We start from the raw sequence: 15,893 nt of genomic DNA, 5'->3' as shown, positions 1-15,893 counted from the left end.
TCTGGACTGAGATGGTCCAGCATTCTGTTCAGCCAGCTACTGCACCTTTGAAATGGTGCTGCCAGAATTCTCTTTCAGTCTCCCATCACACATCACTCTGAAGCATCATTACATCTTCATTGCTGCTACTAAAACTGGGACTGACATTAATCAGTTCAAGCCTTGCTGGATACATGACATTTCTGGAATATCGGTTACCTTCATTCGCTGACCTCATGCCAGCCTTATCTGAACATACACCAGAAAGATTGATTTTCTTTTCAAACTTGACAAGGAAATAACTCTCATTTTATACAAGGGAGCATTAAACATTCCGCTTTTCACACTGAAAGCAAACTTCAAAAGTAATTTTTGCCTTGGCTCAGTGATAGCAATCTCTTATCTCTGAGTTAGAGTCTGTGCAGAATCTGCATGTTCTCCTCGTGTCTGCGTGGGTTTTCTCCAGTGTTTGGGCTTCCTCCCACAGTCTGAAAGACGTGCTGGTTAGGTGCATCGGCCATACTAAATTTTCCCTCAGTGTACCCGAACAGGCACCGGAGTGTGGCAACTGGAGGATTTTTACAGTAACTTCATTGCAGTATAATAAATAAACTTTACATTAGAAAGTTCAAGCCCCATTCCAGAGATTTGAGCAGATAATCCAAGGCTGATTGTCCAGTGCAAGACTGAAGGAATGTGGCACTGTCAGAGGTGCTGCCTTTTAAAAGGAACATTACATTCAGACATATCTCGGGTAGACATAAAAGGTTACGTGGTTTAAAGTTTATTTGTTAGTGTCACAAGGAGGCTTACATTAATATTGCAATGAAGTTACTGTGAAAATCCCCTAGTCGCCACACTCCGGTGCCTGTTCGGGTACACTGAGGGAGAATTTAGCATGGCCAATGCACCTAACCAGCACGTCTTTCGGACTATAGGAGGAAACTGGAGCACCCGGAGAAAACTCACACAGAAATGTGGAGAACATGCAGACTCCGCACAGACAGTGACCCACGGCCGGAATTGAACCCGGGTCCCTGGCGCTGTGAGGCAGCAGTGCTGTTTGCACCTTCCCCCTGTGTCTGCGTGGATTTCCTCCGGGTGCTCCGGGTTTCCTCCCACAGTCTGAAAGACGTGCTGGTTAGATGCATTGGCCGTGCTAAATTCTCCCTCAGTGTACCCGAACAGGCACCGGAGTGTGGCGACTAGGGGATTTTCACAGTAACTTTATTGTGGTATTAATGTAACTTGTGACTAATAAGTAAACTTTAACTTTAAATGACTGTGGCTTCAAGAGATAATTAGATGTCTTTCTGAAGGAAATGTAGTGCAGGATCTGGTAGGAATGCAGGTAGGTGTTTCTCATCTATCAATAAGTGACCAGCTTTGTTGGACTTAACAGTATTTTGCTTTTCCAAAATGCTCCCCTGCTTTTAGACTGTGAATCCTTTAAGCCAGGGTTTAAGTTTCCAACAGGAGTCTTGCACATCTGCAGCTATCAGGTGTTCCACAGCTGGTAACTGCAGCTAGTTAAGCAAAAATGTTTTGCTCAGTGACTCAAGAGTAGCTGTTTTTTTTAGACAAGTGTTGCTGGAAAAGAAGGACAGGGCCGATCATGTAAGCTCCGGCACAGGGAACACTCTTTTATATCCCCACTCGGGTCATTTCCCACATGGCTGCCAAAATGGCCTGAAGTGGGATGTAACCCATCTCACATTGCAGGCGGAAGTATTAAAAAGCACTCTATTTTCCTCCTACGCCCCCCAGTAATACTTCAAAGACAAACAGTTAAGAAAATAATAATCTTGCTTTGCTTTCGAAAGAATGTGCAATGGCAACTGGACATTCATAGCGCACAGTGGCCAATGGTGGGATTTGACCTCACTCCTGGATGGCCTGTGCAACAAGTTCCTGATGCCCAGTTTAAGCCACTCTGGTGAGAAGGTATTGAATGAGACTGGCTTCATGGCGTGACCTACTGCACCTCCTAGAGGAAAGGTAAGGTAGTGCTGGAAAAGTTCAGGAGAAGGTTGCTCATCTCTCTTCCCTTCCTTCCCCTCACCTCTGCAGCCAATATGTAGCTCAGACAGATAAAGAATACTCTCTTCCCCCTTCTTCCGTCGGGAAAAAAATACAAAAGTCTGAGGTCACGTACCAACCGACTCAAGAACAGCTTCTTCCCTACTGCCATCAGACTTTTGAATGGACCTATCCTATATTAAGTTGATCTTTCTCTGCACCCTAGCTGTGACTGTAACACTACATTCTGCACTCTCTCCTTTCCTTCTCCCCTATGTACTCTACGAACAGCATGCTTTGTCTGTATAGCACGCAAGATGTAATAGCTTTCACTGTATATCAGTACACGGGACAATAATAAATCAAATTAAAACTGATTTGATTTTGATTTGATTTGATTTATTCTTGTCACATGCACTGGTAAACAGTGGAAAGTTTTGTTTCTTGCGCGCTATACAGCAAAACATACCATTCATAGAGAAGGAGAGAGTGCAGAATGTAGTGCTACAGTCGTAGCTAGGATGGAGAGAAAGATAGAGAATTTAAAAGAGTTAGAATGAAGTTTTAGAAGCATAGAACCAGAGGAAAAGATAGAAATAGAACGTATGCTGGGCACAACTTGCAAGAAGTTGCCTTGCTCTGGCGCCATCTTGAGAAAATAAAATCTTGCCCATGGGACTGGACTGTGCAATAAGTTTATTTTAAATCAGATAAACTGACATAAGGAACCAAAGTGCAGATTTCAGAAGGCCATCAAGTAGTTCAGCCTTAGTATCAGTGTGCAATTGTCCCACTCCAGGAACCTGAGTACGTAATCTCGGCCCATATGCACTCAGTGCTGATGGAGTGTTAGACTGATGTGGAGATGCCGGCGTTGGACTGGGATAAACACAGTAAGACGTTTAACAACACCAGGTTAAAGTCCAACAGGTTGATTTGGTAGCAAAAGCCGCCTGTTGGACTTTAACCTGGTGTTGTTAAACTTCTTACGAAGTGTTAGACTATCATGGATGTTGGTTCCTTCAGATCAGACATTAAGCCAGAGGCTCATTTCCTTTCAAGGTAAATGCAGAAGATTCAACAGCGGTATCCAGAATAGAACAGGGTCATACTTCCTGGCCAATATTTATCCTTCAATCGATACTTCATTAATTCATTTACGGGGTGTGGGCATTGCTGGCTGGGCTATTTCAGGGGGCTTTTGAGAGTCAACCTGTGGCACTAGAGTCACGTGTAGGCCAGACCAGGTAAGGACGGCAGATTTCCTTCCCTGAAGGACATGAATCAACCTGATGAGTTTTTCCGACAAGAATAATTTCATGGTCTTCACTGAAATCGGGTTATCCGGATCCTAATTTCACTTCTCCAGCTGGTATCGCACTGTGCACAGACTGGTTGCTGCATCTCCCAACATTGTAACAGCAAATACACTTCAAAAGGTACATTTGTTGGCCGTAAGGCATTTTGGGTCATCCTGCATTCGTGAAAGGTGCATTATAATCGCAATTCCTTACTTTTCATGTCTTACAAAATAGAACATGACAATGGACCCACCTGGCCAGCGCACGCAAAGCTTGGAATTAGAAGCCTGCAGAGTGTAAGAGGCAAAGCAAAACTTTCTAATTCTGCACGGTGGCACAATGGTCAGCGCTGCTGCCTCACAGCGTCAGGGACCTGGATTCGATTCCTGGTTTGGGTCGCTGTCTGTGTGGAGTTTGCATGTTCGCCCCGTGTCTGCGTGGGTTTCCTCCGGGTGCTCCGGTTTCCTCCCACAGTCTGAAAGATGTGCGGGTTAGGTGGATTGGCCGTGCTAAATTGACCCCAGTGTTAGGGGGATTAGCAGGGTAAACATGTGGGGTTACGGGAATAGGGCCTGGGTGGGATTGTGGTCAGTGCAGACTCAATGGGCCGAATAGCCTCCTTCTGCACTGTAGGGATTTTATGATTCTATGTAAACAAGTTAATCCAAGTTGGAGATGCTGCTTCTAACACAACAAAAATTCAGAACAGAGGAAGAGCTTGTGGACCAAACTAAAATTTATCATGCACATATTCATACACAGTACTCACAGCAGTAATAGACAAATCACAGATCAGAACAGCTAACAGCCATGGCACTCAGCACTTAGACTTTCATTGTAATCACTCCCAGCTATCCGTTATTCTATATTATGAAAGTGTGCAAATTATATAGATATATATATATGTTTTTTTATGTTTCAGGAGAATGTTTTAAAGTTCAGCTTTTTCTACAGGTAGTCAGTATGTCTGGTAGGAATACAGCTCAGATGCTGGGAGAGCTGAATAATTACTAATTTCAACCTTGTTAAGCAGAGTTAATGGACTTTTGTTTACTTAAGTTTCCCTGGGATTTCAGATCGGAGTGATTTAGGCAGGGCCATGTGATGTTGTGGTTTATGTGCAGTCCTCAATCTGTAGCAAAACGACACAGGCTTTTGCAGAAAGGAGTTGGAGTTTGGCTGTTCTGGTTGAAGTTAGGGGAATTTTGCTGGTTTCTGAAAGTCTACATCTCTCTGAAAATTCCAAGTTATCTACACTCATTATAGAAAGTATATGTGTGATTGTTAACTATATTTAAAGTGGGTTTTAAATATGTAAGAAGAATGTTGCTTATTTGGAACTGAAACAGTTATAAGTTAGAAATCAGAGTTGTTTCTTTTCATGTTTAAAGATTGTTCAGCTGTTAAAAGTTAAGATGCATCATATTGTTAGAGTAATACTTAAACTGTATTATGAATAAAGCTTGTTTTGATAGAAGATCCCTAATTTGTCAGTGGAATTACACCTAGAGCAAAGCATCCTTTTCACACATCTATGTCAATATAGAAAAATTGTTGGGATCTTGTCTGGCTTCATAATATACCTTGGAGTTCTGGTACAGGACCCTAACACTATACATAAACCATCTAAACCGCTTGATTAGATTCCCATTTGTAATCACTCCCAGGTACCCATTCTTCTATACATAAACCATCTGAACCCCTCGATTAGATTCCAGCCTGTAATCACCCCCAAGTATCCATTATTCTATATATAAACCATCTGAACCCCTCGATTAGATTCCAGTCTGTAATCACCCCCAAGTATCCATTATTCTATATATAAACCATCTGAACCCCTCGATTAAATTCCAGTCTGTAATCACTCCCAGGTATCCATTATTCTATATATAAACCATCTGACCCCCTCGGTTAGATTCCAGTCTGTAATCACTCCCAGGTATCCATTATTCTATATATAAACTATCTGAACCCCTTGGTTTGATTCCAGTCTGTAATCATTGCCAGGTATCCACTATTCTATATATAAACCATCGGAATCCCTGGATTAGATTCCAGTCTGTAATCACTCCCAGGTATCCACTATTCTATATATAAACCATCTGAACCCTTCGATTAGATACCAGTCTCTAATCACTCCCAGGTATCTATTATTCTGTATATAAACCCCTTGATTAGTTTCCAGATAATCAGCATCCATTCAATTCTATGATAACAAACATTTCCCTTTTGCCACTTGCAGTCTCAGTATTAATTTTTAAGAGATAGTTTGAAGGATAACAGAGTCACCATTCCCCCCAATAAATACAAATATATCTGTACGCAAGAGCCAGTTGTTGCAGGTTTTTGTCGGCAGTGACAAGGCTTTCTTGCAACAAGGACATCTTTCTGCTCCGGCTTTCAACCGGGCAAAGAAAGAAATGCTGTGTGCTCCTGAAAGGAGTCTCACACTGTGGGTCTCTCTGCACAATGGAAAATGGGTTTGGAGTCCAGCTGAAACTCTGCCTAAAACATCCCTCGTGTAGCTGGTGTGGAGGGGGGGGGGGGGAGCAGCTGCAGAGAAAATGAAAGCGCTCTAAGTCAGTGCGTGGAAACACAGCGCCTCCTCCCCTCACTTCACCTTCATCAGCCAACTCCACACAGTGACAAACACCCCTCTCCCTGCCCTTGCCAAGACACCGCTGCCAAGATATCTGAACGGGGACACTGAACTGGCAAGGGCCACCCACGTCTGAGCCCCACAAAGCACTTAAACTGATATTACTGATCTGACTGGCATCGGAATACTGTCGGCTGAAATCACCCCTTCTCTCTTCTTGCTGCTTGTTTTCCCTCTTTGTTTGCAAGTTATTAAGTCAGAGATGGCCCCGGAGGATGCTGTGGCTGCAAGAATTTTGTAATTGTTGTGCGTTTGCCAAGACAGAGCTTGCTTCGAACAAAAACAAGGCATGTTGTGTTTTATTGACAGGGAAGGATGCAGGGGAAGTGATAGCAGCTTCTGTTGGGGCAGAGCGGGGTACCAATCCGGCCATTCAGTCTCTTGCATACGGATGTTGTGGGTGGAATGGGGGTGGGGGGTTACTCCAAAAGCCCCTGGACCCACAATTAATGCCCCAGTGGGGTAAATGGACACCGTGGAGCCGGTCAGTAAGTTCTCACTGTGAAACCCTCTTGAGTGTCTGGAACAAGCTGCCAGAGGTAGTAGTAGAGGCGGGTACAATTTTGTCTTTTAAAAAGCATTTAAACAGTTACATGGGTAAGATGGGTATAGTGGGATACAGGCAAAATGCGGGCAATTGGGACTAGCTTAGTGGCAAAAACTGTGCGGCATGGACAAGTTGGGCCGAAGGGCCTGTTTCCATGCTGTAAACTTCTATGACTCTATGACTAACAAGGAGCAGATTAAGTTTCAGTTTATTTGTTAGTGTCACAAGTAGGCTACATTAACACTGCAATGAAGTTACTGTAAAAATCACCCAGTCACCACACTCCGGCGCCTGTTCGGGTACACTGAGGGAGAATTTAGCATGGCCAATGTACCTAACCTGCACGTCTTTTGGACTGTGGGAGAAAACCAGAGCACCCGGAGGAAACACATAACATTTTTTTCAGTTGTCTTGTCCCTTAAAACACCCGGGTTCGATTCTCGCCTTGGGTCACTGTCTGTGCAGAGTCTGCACATTCTCCCCATGCCTGCGTGGGTTTCCTTTGGGTGCTCCGGTTTTCTCCCACAGACCAAAGATGTGCGGGTTAGGTGGATTGGCCAAGCTAAATTGCCCCTTAGTGTCAGGGGGACAAGCTAAGGTAAAATGCATGGGGTTATGTGAATAGGGCCTGGGTGGGATTGTGGTCGGTGAAGACTCAATGGAGCGACTGGCCTCCTTCTGCCCTATAGGGGATTCTATGATGAGGATTCTATGATGATTAATTATAAAGAATTTAAAGTTGTTGGGGAAAATCATGTATATATTTTTTAAAAAGCATTGAATCAGTCAGACCTCCATGTGTAAGTAGCCAGCAAAACAACACAAAATCTCGGCTATCTCCTGAAAATCAGTTGTATTTTTGCTTATCGATGGCACTAACCATTAGTTCCCCTCCCCATAATCACTTCTCATCAGAGACACTGATTTGCACTGACTGAATGAGTCAAATTCCATTGACATTACGCAGGAGATTCCAGGATTATGATGGGAGTTTGGAGAATTACATCCTGTCATACTGTCCGTGTCCTCCCCTCTGCAGCAACAGAAAACAGTGATGCTGTCTGTGCTGGACAGAAGGGCTGCTTTTTATCCGTTGTTCCATTTTAATTGCACGGGGATTTGAGGATTATGTTCTCCCCATGCAGAGGGAATTGCCTCTCCATCAGTGAGTGTTTTTCTCTCTGTGATAGCACCCGTTCCTCTGGCGGTTGAATAATCCCTTTGTATTCTGCTTTGAGAGAGAGAGAGAGAGAGGGGGGTGCAGGAAGACACTCCACTTGTCAACGCTTCAGAGAGCTGTGAGGATCAATTGCCTCTTGGAGGCCTGAGGATTACTGAAAGGGCAAGAAGGGAGACACCAGCCACATCCCCCCCCCCTCCCCCCCCCCCCCCCCTCATAGAGACCTACCTCACTCTGAGGCTGCACCACTTCAACAGCACTACAATGCTAGGGAACAAAGAATCGCAACCAAAGAGGGTTCAACTCCCACCGTGGTAAATTTTGGAATTGGATTTAATAAATCTGATCCCTGGCATTGGGAGAAATAAGGAATGAATGAATGTTGTCGGGTTGTCATTAAAGGGAATTAACGAACAAGGTATTTAAAAGGATGAGCTTGTTGCTTTGAAGACTGTTTGACTCTCCTCTTGTGTTTTTCAGTTGAGTTTTTGTGCCTGTTCTGTGCTCGGGCAGAGGCAAATCTGTTTCCAATGATTGAGTAACAGAAACAGGCACGTCACACAAAAGAAAATGTGGTCAGACCACATGAGTCTGCAAGGGTGTGTGTGTGTGTGTGTGTGTGTGTGTCAGTGTGTCAGTGTGTGTGTGTGTGTGAGAGAGTGTGTGTGTGTGTCAGTGTGTGTGTGTGTGAGCGTGTGTGAGTGTGTGTCAGTGTGTGAGTGTGTCAGTGTGTGTGTGTGAGTGTGTGTATGTGTGAGTGTGTGTGTGTGTGTGTGTGTGAGGCTTTAGAGAGAGTGCAGAGGAGGTTTACCAGGATGTTGCCTGGTATGGAGGGGCTTAGTTATGAGGAGAGATTGGGTAAACTGGGGTTGTTCTCACTGGAAAGACGGAGGATGAGGGGTGACCTAATAGAGGTGTATAAAATTATGAAAGGCATAGATAGGGTGAACGGTGGGAAGCTTTTTCCCAGATCGGTGGTGACGTTCACGAGGGGTCATAGGTTCAAGGTGAAGGGGGGGAGGTTTAACACGGATATCAGAAGGACGTATTTTACACAGAGGGTGGTGGGGGCCTGGAATGCGCTGCCGGGCAAGGTGGTGGAGGCGGACACACTGGGAACGTTTAAGACTTATCTAAATAGCCACATGAACGGAGTGGGAATGGAGGGATACAAAAGAATGGTCTAGTTTGGACCAGGGAGCGGCGCGGGCTTGGAGGGTCGAAGGGCCTGTTCCTGTGCTGTATTGTTCTTTGTTGTTTGTTCTTTGTCAGTGTGTGTGTGTGTGTGTGTGTGTCAGTGTGTGTGTGTGTGTCAGTGTGTGTGTGTGTATGTGTGAGTGTGTGTGTGAGTCAGTGTGTGTGTCAGTGTGTGTGTGTGTGTGTGTGTCAGTGTGTGTGTGTGTCAGTGTGTGTGTGTGTCAGTGTGTGTGTGTGTGTGTGTCAGTGTGTGTGTGTGTGTCAGTGTGTGTGTGTGTGTCCGTGTGAGTGTGTGTGTGTCAGTGTGTGTGTGTCAGTGTGTGTGAGTGTGTGTGTCAGTGTGTGTGTGTGTCCGTGTGAGTGTGTGTGTGTGTCAGTGTGTGTGTGTCAGTGTGTGTGTGTCAGTGTGTGTCTGTGTGTGTCAGTGTGTGTGTGTGTCAGTGTGTGTGTGTGTGTGTCCGTGTGAGTGTGTGTGTGTGTCAGTGTGTGTGTGTCAGTGTGTGTGTGCGTCAGTGTGTGTGTGAGTGTGTGTGTCAGTGTGTGTGTGTGTCCGTGTGAGTGTGTGTGTGTGTCAGTGTGTGTGTGTCAGTGTGTGTGGGTCAGTGTGTGTCTGTGTGTGTGTGTGTCAGTGTGTGTGTGAGTCAGTGTGTGAGTGTGTGTGTGTGTCAGTGTGTGTGTCTGTGTGTGTGTGTCAGTGTGTGTGTGAGTCAGTGTGTGTGTGTGAGTGTGTGTGTGTGTGTCAGTGTGTGTGTGTGTGTGTGTCCGTGTGAGTGTGTGTGTGTGTGTGTGTGTGTGTGTCAGTGTGTGTGTGTGTGTCAGTGTGTGTGTGTGTCAGTGTGTGTGTGAGAGTGTGTGTGTGTCAGTGTGTCAGTGTGTGTGATGTTTGTGAAGGTTGTAGGGTTGAAACAGTTAACTGGGTCAGCATTTTATATCAAAGTTCACTGTCTGAATGGAGAGAGAGAGAGGTGGGGGAGATAAACATGTGACATATGGCAGGTGTAAAGCACCATCCTAACAGAAATGGACATTAATTAACCCTTTCTGGTGGCACAGTGGTTAGCACTGCTGCCTCACAGCGTCAGGGACCCGGGTTCGATTCCCGGTTTGGGTCACTGTCTGTGCGGAGTCTGCACGTTCTCCCTGTGTCTGCGTGGGTTTCCTCCGGGAGCTCCAGTTTCCTCCCACAGTCCAAAAGATGTGCTGGTTAGGTGCATTGGCCATGCTGAATTCTCCCTCAGTGTACCCGAACAGGCACCGGAGTGTGGCGACTGGGGGATTTTCACAGTAACTTCATTTCAGTGTTAATGTAAGCCTTACAATAATAAATAGACTTTAAACTTTCTGGGTGTAAAAGGCAGCACTGGACGGAATCAATGGGGCAATACAGGCTTCTATTGAAAAAAGGAGTGACATAGAAGTCTTCCTTCACCTGAACTGAGAGTTATTAACTCACGGTGGTCTGTGTACCATGTAATCCCAATTCCAAAATAACTGGAGTTAACTGTCTGTGTACTGGAGACGAGAAATACAGAATCTAAAAACGTCATTGCATTCAACTATGATTCTATGTTTCAATTAACTCTCCTGCGTGCTAAATATCTTAAACCTACAGAATCAATATCCGCAAGGAGTGGAATTAAAAGCAAAACACTGCAGATGTTGGAAAACTGAAATAAAACAGAAAATGCTGGATAAAAGTCAGCAGGTCTGGCAGCATCTGTGGAGAGAGAAACAAGAGTTAACGTTTCGGGTCCAATATGACCCTTCTATAGGATTCGAAAGGTTAAGTATGTTCCCCTCTGCACGGGGGCCACCTTTCTCTACACCCTAACTCTGACTGTGACACTACATTCTGCACCCTCTCCTTTCCTTCACCTCCATGTACTCTATGAACGGTATGCTTTCTCAGAAGGCTGAGGAAATTCGGCATGTCCACTACGACTCTCACCAATATTTACAGATGCACCATAAAAAGCATCCTTTCTGGTTAGAACCATAGAACCATAGAAAATTACAGCTCAGAAACAGGCCTTTTGGCCCTTCTTGTCTGTGCCGAACCATTTTTTGCCTAGTCCCACTGACCTGCACTTGGACCATATCCCTCCACACCCCTCTCATCCATGAACCCATCCAAGTTTTTCTTAAATGTTAAAAGGTTGTATCACAGCTTGGTATGGCTCCTGCTCTGCCCAAGACCGCAAGAAACTACAAAGGGTTCTGAATGTAGCCAGTCCATCACGCAAACCAGCCTCCCATCCATGATCCCATCCTTTCCTTCTCCCCTATTTACTCAATGAATGGTACGCTTTGTCTGTATGGCCTGCAAGAAACAATACTTTTCACTGTATACCAATACATGTGATATGTATTGGGATACATGTTGGGTGGCACAGTGACACAGTGGTTAGCACTGCTGCCTCACAGCGCCAGGGACCCGGGTTCAATTCCAGCCTCAGGTGACGGTGCGGGGTTTGCATGTTCTCCCCGTGCCTGCGTGGGTTTCCTCCGGGTGCTCCAGTTTGCTCCCACAGTCCAAAGATGTGCAAGTTACGTGGATTGGCTGGGCTAAATTGTCCCTTGGTGCCAGGGGGATTAGTGGAGTAAATAAGTGAGGTTATAGGGATAGGGGCTGGGTGGGGTTGTTATCAGTGCAGGCTCGATGGGCCAAGTGGCCTCCTTCTGTACTGCAGGGATTCTATGACAATAATAAATCAAATCAAATCAAAACACAGAATCCCAAAACTCAAACAGGAATTATTTCTCCACGGCGAATCCCAAATTCACAGCAGCTGCCGTTCAATTGAGGGGGAGGAGGGGCGGGCAGGGAGGAGGGAGGTCAACATTAACTCTTTGCATGCTGGCTTCACAGAGTCGGGGAATTCAAATGGAGAGTGCCTGGGGATTATTAACTCTCCGTCTAGTTTGAAAGCATGGACTGTTGGATGTATCACAGCTTGGCATGGCTCCTACTCTGACCAAGACCGCAAGGGGTTCTGAATGTAGCCCAGTCCATCACTCAAACCAGCCTCCCATCCATGACCCTATCCTTTCCTTCTCCCCTATTTACTCTATGAATGGTACGCTTTGTCTGTCTAGCCTGCAAGAAACAATACTTTGCACTGTATTGGGATGCATGTTGGGCGGCACAGTGGCAATGGGAGTTGGATTTTGCCACAGAATTGAAACATTCAGAGAAAATCATTGTGCACATAGGAAAAACTCTGCCCACAAGTCAAACAGGCTCCTGCAGCCTCGGCTCAAAGCTGAACAGAGTGTTTGAACAGGGAAAGAGAGCGGCGGGGGGGGGGGGGGGGGGGGGGTGGAGAAACGTTTTACGGTGTTTTTAAAACCCAGTAACTGGAGACAACTTTCCCCTTGGAGAGAGATGGCTATCAGTTACATACTCTGTACAGTCGCTGTTTACACTGTACTCGTAAATCAGGATCCCATTATTGCTTTGCCTAATCACAGTTAAAACAGGAATATAATTTACCGCACTGAGACACTGTCCCTGACTGGGGATTCGTTTGGTCACACACACACACACACACATTCTGGATAGATTTATTACTGGCCCCAAGGCGCTCGCTACATAGAAGCAACCTCAGCAATGGGAATTTGGCACTCACTGGAGCCCAGCGCACAACAGGTTAACATAAAGAAGTGTCTGTCCAGTAAATCAACCTCACTCTGAAACTTCCAGCTCACTTCAAACAGATTAAAAACACCCTCTTGTTGTTGAATGTTATTCCCCAATTCCCCAGTGTGTGCAGGTTGACTGGGAGCGTGTGATCCGCACCAACGCTCCCTGCTTCATCCCAATTCCTTCATTTCCCGAAACTGATCCCACTCCCCCCACCATCCCTCCGGGATGAGGACCACTTGCTCATCCTGCCGGAGAGGCAGACAGCATTGAGATCAAAGCCGGCAGGAACAGCCCAGGTCACACCCTTTGCACTCTCTCCATCTCTCCCCCTCACGACCCTGCTGTCAATGTAAATCCTGCCTCCTGCCCCAGCACCTGTCAGCTTCACGCTCTGTCCACTCCTAGCTGCCCCTACCCCACCACCACCCTCCGCCCCCCCCCCCCGCCCCTCTCCCTCATCCATCCTGCAAACTCGCAATACAGCCTCTGCAGACCCCAGTACAAGGACCCTAAATATAGTAACAACCCCAAATCCCCCCAGTACTGGGACCCTTAATACAGCAACCTCCTCCCAAATCCCCCCAGTACTGGGACCCTTAATATAGCAACCTCCTCCCAAATCCCCCCAGTACTGGGACCTGCAATACAGTAACCCCCCCCCCTCCCCCCCCCCCACAAACCCCCCAGTACTGGGACCCTTAATATAGCAAACCTCCTCCCAAATTCCCCAGTACTGGGACCGCAATATAGTAACACCCCCCTCCCAAATCCCACCAGTACTGAGACCAGTAATACAGTAACCTGCCCCCCCCCCTCCCCAGTACTGGGACCTGTAATAGAGTAACCCACCAATCCCCCCAGTACTGGGACCCTTTATATAGTAACACCCCCCAAATCTCTCCCGTACTGGAATCTGTAATACAGTAACTCCCCCAAACCCCCAGTACTTGGAGCTGTAATACAGTAACTCCCCCAAACCCCCAGTACTTGGAGCTGTAATACAACCCCTCGCTACACTGGCTGGGACCGGCATTACACTATCCCTTCTCCCCCCCCCCCCCCCCCCCCGCCTCCAGCACCTACCTTCCCATCAATACAGGCATCGCCGATAAATCCCACCAACCCGAACTCATTCATATCACAAACCTTCACCCCCCCCCCCCCACCTCAATCACCCCTTCCCCCCCCGCCCCCATCACTTACAGCTCCTGGACCATCCCTGTGCCCCCGGCAGTTATCATGAACACAGCTCGGTTCATCCACTGCGTCCGAGGGTCAGACAGATAATCCCACCCAAACTCTGCTGTTCTTCCAGAGAGAGAGCACCTTCTTGTCCCGCTTCCTATCCGCTCTCCCAGCCTCGGATCCCAGGATCGCCGCCGGGATCTCAGGGCATCCTCTGGTGGAAGGGACCTTTGCAACTCAGGGTAGGTGGTGAGAGCGAGGGGAGACCCAAAAAAGCCTCTGATGTGTCAGGATCAGATGCTTAGAGAAGGGCCAGTTCTTTACAACCAGGTCATTTCCCACGGGGAGGGTCAGGGGACAGAGACAGATTTGGGATCACAAGACTTTCACCATGAAATTACGGGTTGGGAGCAGATCGTGGCTATGAGAATGTGGAAAGGGGTCCCTATAGCACCAGATTGGACCACAAGAAACTGTAAAAAGGTTTTTAAAAAGCAGTCCAGTGTAACAACAAGGTGTATTTATTTATCTGGCAACTTTACATTCATGAAATGCCCCGAGGTTCGTTATGAAGGGGCATTACAAAGCAAAAGTATGACACTGCCCACCTAGGGAGAAATGAGGACAGATAACCAAGAGCTTGGTCAAATAGGTAGATTTTATGGGGGGAAAGCGGTGAATCAGAAGGGTTTCAGAAAGTTGATATTGAAGTGGGTGAAACTGCTATTCAGTAACAAACGCAGTCCTCGAGTAAGCATTGCTGAAATCAACATTTATAAAAACAAAAAACACACAGGCAGACAGCAAATGTTGCCAAATGGAATAAAGTATCTGTTTAGTTGTCAATAGAAACGACAAGGTAAAGCAGACGCGCAATTCGATTTGTAACCACTCGGAATCCGATACAATCTGATACAAAGAGTTGGATAGAAAGTAGCCTTCACGTTGTGCGCAGGAATGAGCAGAAGGAGATGGGCTGATTTCAGCCTCTACATTAATTGCTGCCTACACGGAGGATGGGCAACTGATCTCTCCGGAGCAGAATCCCTCCTGGTATATTCACAGATAACAGAGCACACAACACGACAGAACAGAACCAAATGCCTTTCTCGAACCCCAGGCTCGTTTCCCTCCTCTCCCACCCAGCTCCAGTTACCGGCAAGCCTCTTGATTCTGATTTACAGGGAGATTAAATAGGGTCAACCCATGTTCTGCAAAAGATTAAACAATTCCTAGGGCAGCTCTCTTCCCAAAATCGTAGGGAACGAATAACCCGCACGGAACAACAGCAAACACTACATCTCAGATGAGCCCTCTCTTCACATTGGGGCTGAAAATGTGAAGTGCACACCTCACCCCAACGCTTTTAAGTCGCAAGCCAGTGGCTGTGGAGTAAATTGATGGTTTCTTAGTACAGTAGAGAAACGGAATACATCCATCCCGCAACTTTACCTTTCCTGTAAGTGACCACTCAAAATAGAAGACTGTTACACATTCTACCTTGCCATCCATCTCCTGCAGTTTTGGCATTAAGATCCGCTAGACAATAAATCATACTGTCACAAACTTTCCCCGAAAATGTTACGACGAAGAGGGGCAGCCTCGCTGCTGTTTCTTCTTTTTTTTAAATAACAAAAGCAGAGTGCAGGAGTTAATATTTCATATAAATTCAGTACTTACACTCAAAGCATTTCTACTGATTTTTTCCCTTTTTTTCTGTCTGCAAGATAAGTCACCCAGATTTCCAACAGGAGAGCAGAAGGGGTTGGTGGTGGGAGCCGGAGTTTTTCTTTTTTTAAAATTAGATAGATCCTTGGAAGTCTGTTAGAAGCAGCGAGAGGAAGAAGACATTCTGGTGATAAAGCCTCCACTTTTCAGCTTGAGCCGGTTGCTGCCACTGGCCAGCCCTTCCAGCTCACTCACTGACACTGATTTGTTTTCACTTTTTTTTAGTTCAGACAGACTCCACACGTCACTCCTACCATCACAACCAAACACAAACCCAGATACTAAAAGGGAGCTGAGCAGTTCGGCTGGCCAATTGCTTAGGAGCTTCCTGTTACCAAGAGAAGCAGAGAGGCATTTTGGGAGTCGCAGTTCTTTTTTGTTTTGTAGAAGCTACTGTGTAAAACAAAATGTTACAACACCACGTTAAAGTCCAACAGGTTTATTTGGAATCA

At 46.2% G+C, this 15,893-nt stretch overlaps 1 protein-coding gene across 1 annotated transcript in view; it reads right to left on the bottom strand.

The window, feature by feature from the left end:
• The window catches only part of daam2 (dishevelled associated activator of morphogenesis 2), a 355,177-nt gene extending 339,534 nt beyond the window's left edge, over nt 1-15,643 (bottom strand). The window contains exon 1 of the mRNA XM_078212233.1: nt 15,394-15,643. The gene's annotated coding sequence lies outside the window, so the exon portion shown is untranslated. The remainder of the gene's footprint in view (nt 1-15,393) is intronic.
• Between the last annotated feature and the right edge of the window lie 250 nt (nt 15,644-15,893).

This window comes from Mustelus asterias, chromosome 5, assembly GCF_964213995.1.
Source record: "Mustelus asterias chromosome 5, sMusAst1.hap1.1, whole genome shotgun sequence".
NCBI classification, from domain to species: Eukaryota; Metazoa; Chordata; class Chondrichthyes; order Carcharhiniformes; family Triakidae; genus Mustelus; species Mustelus asterias.
Note: the sequence above shows the minus strand (reverse complement) of the source record. Positions and strands in the feature narration are given on the sequence as shown.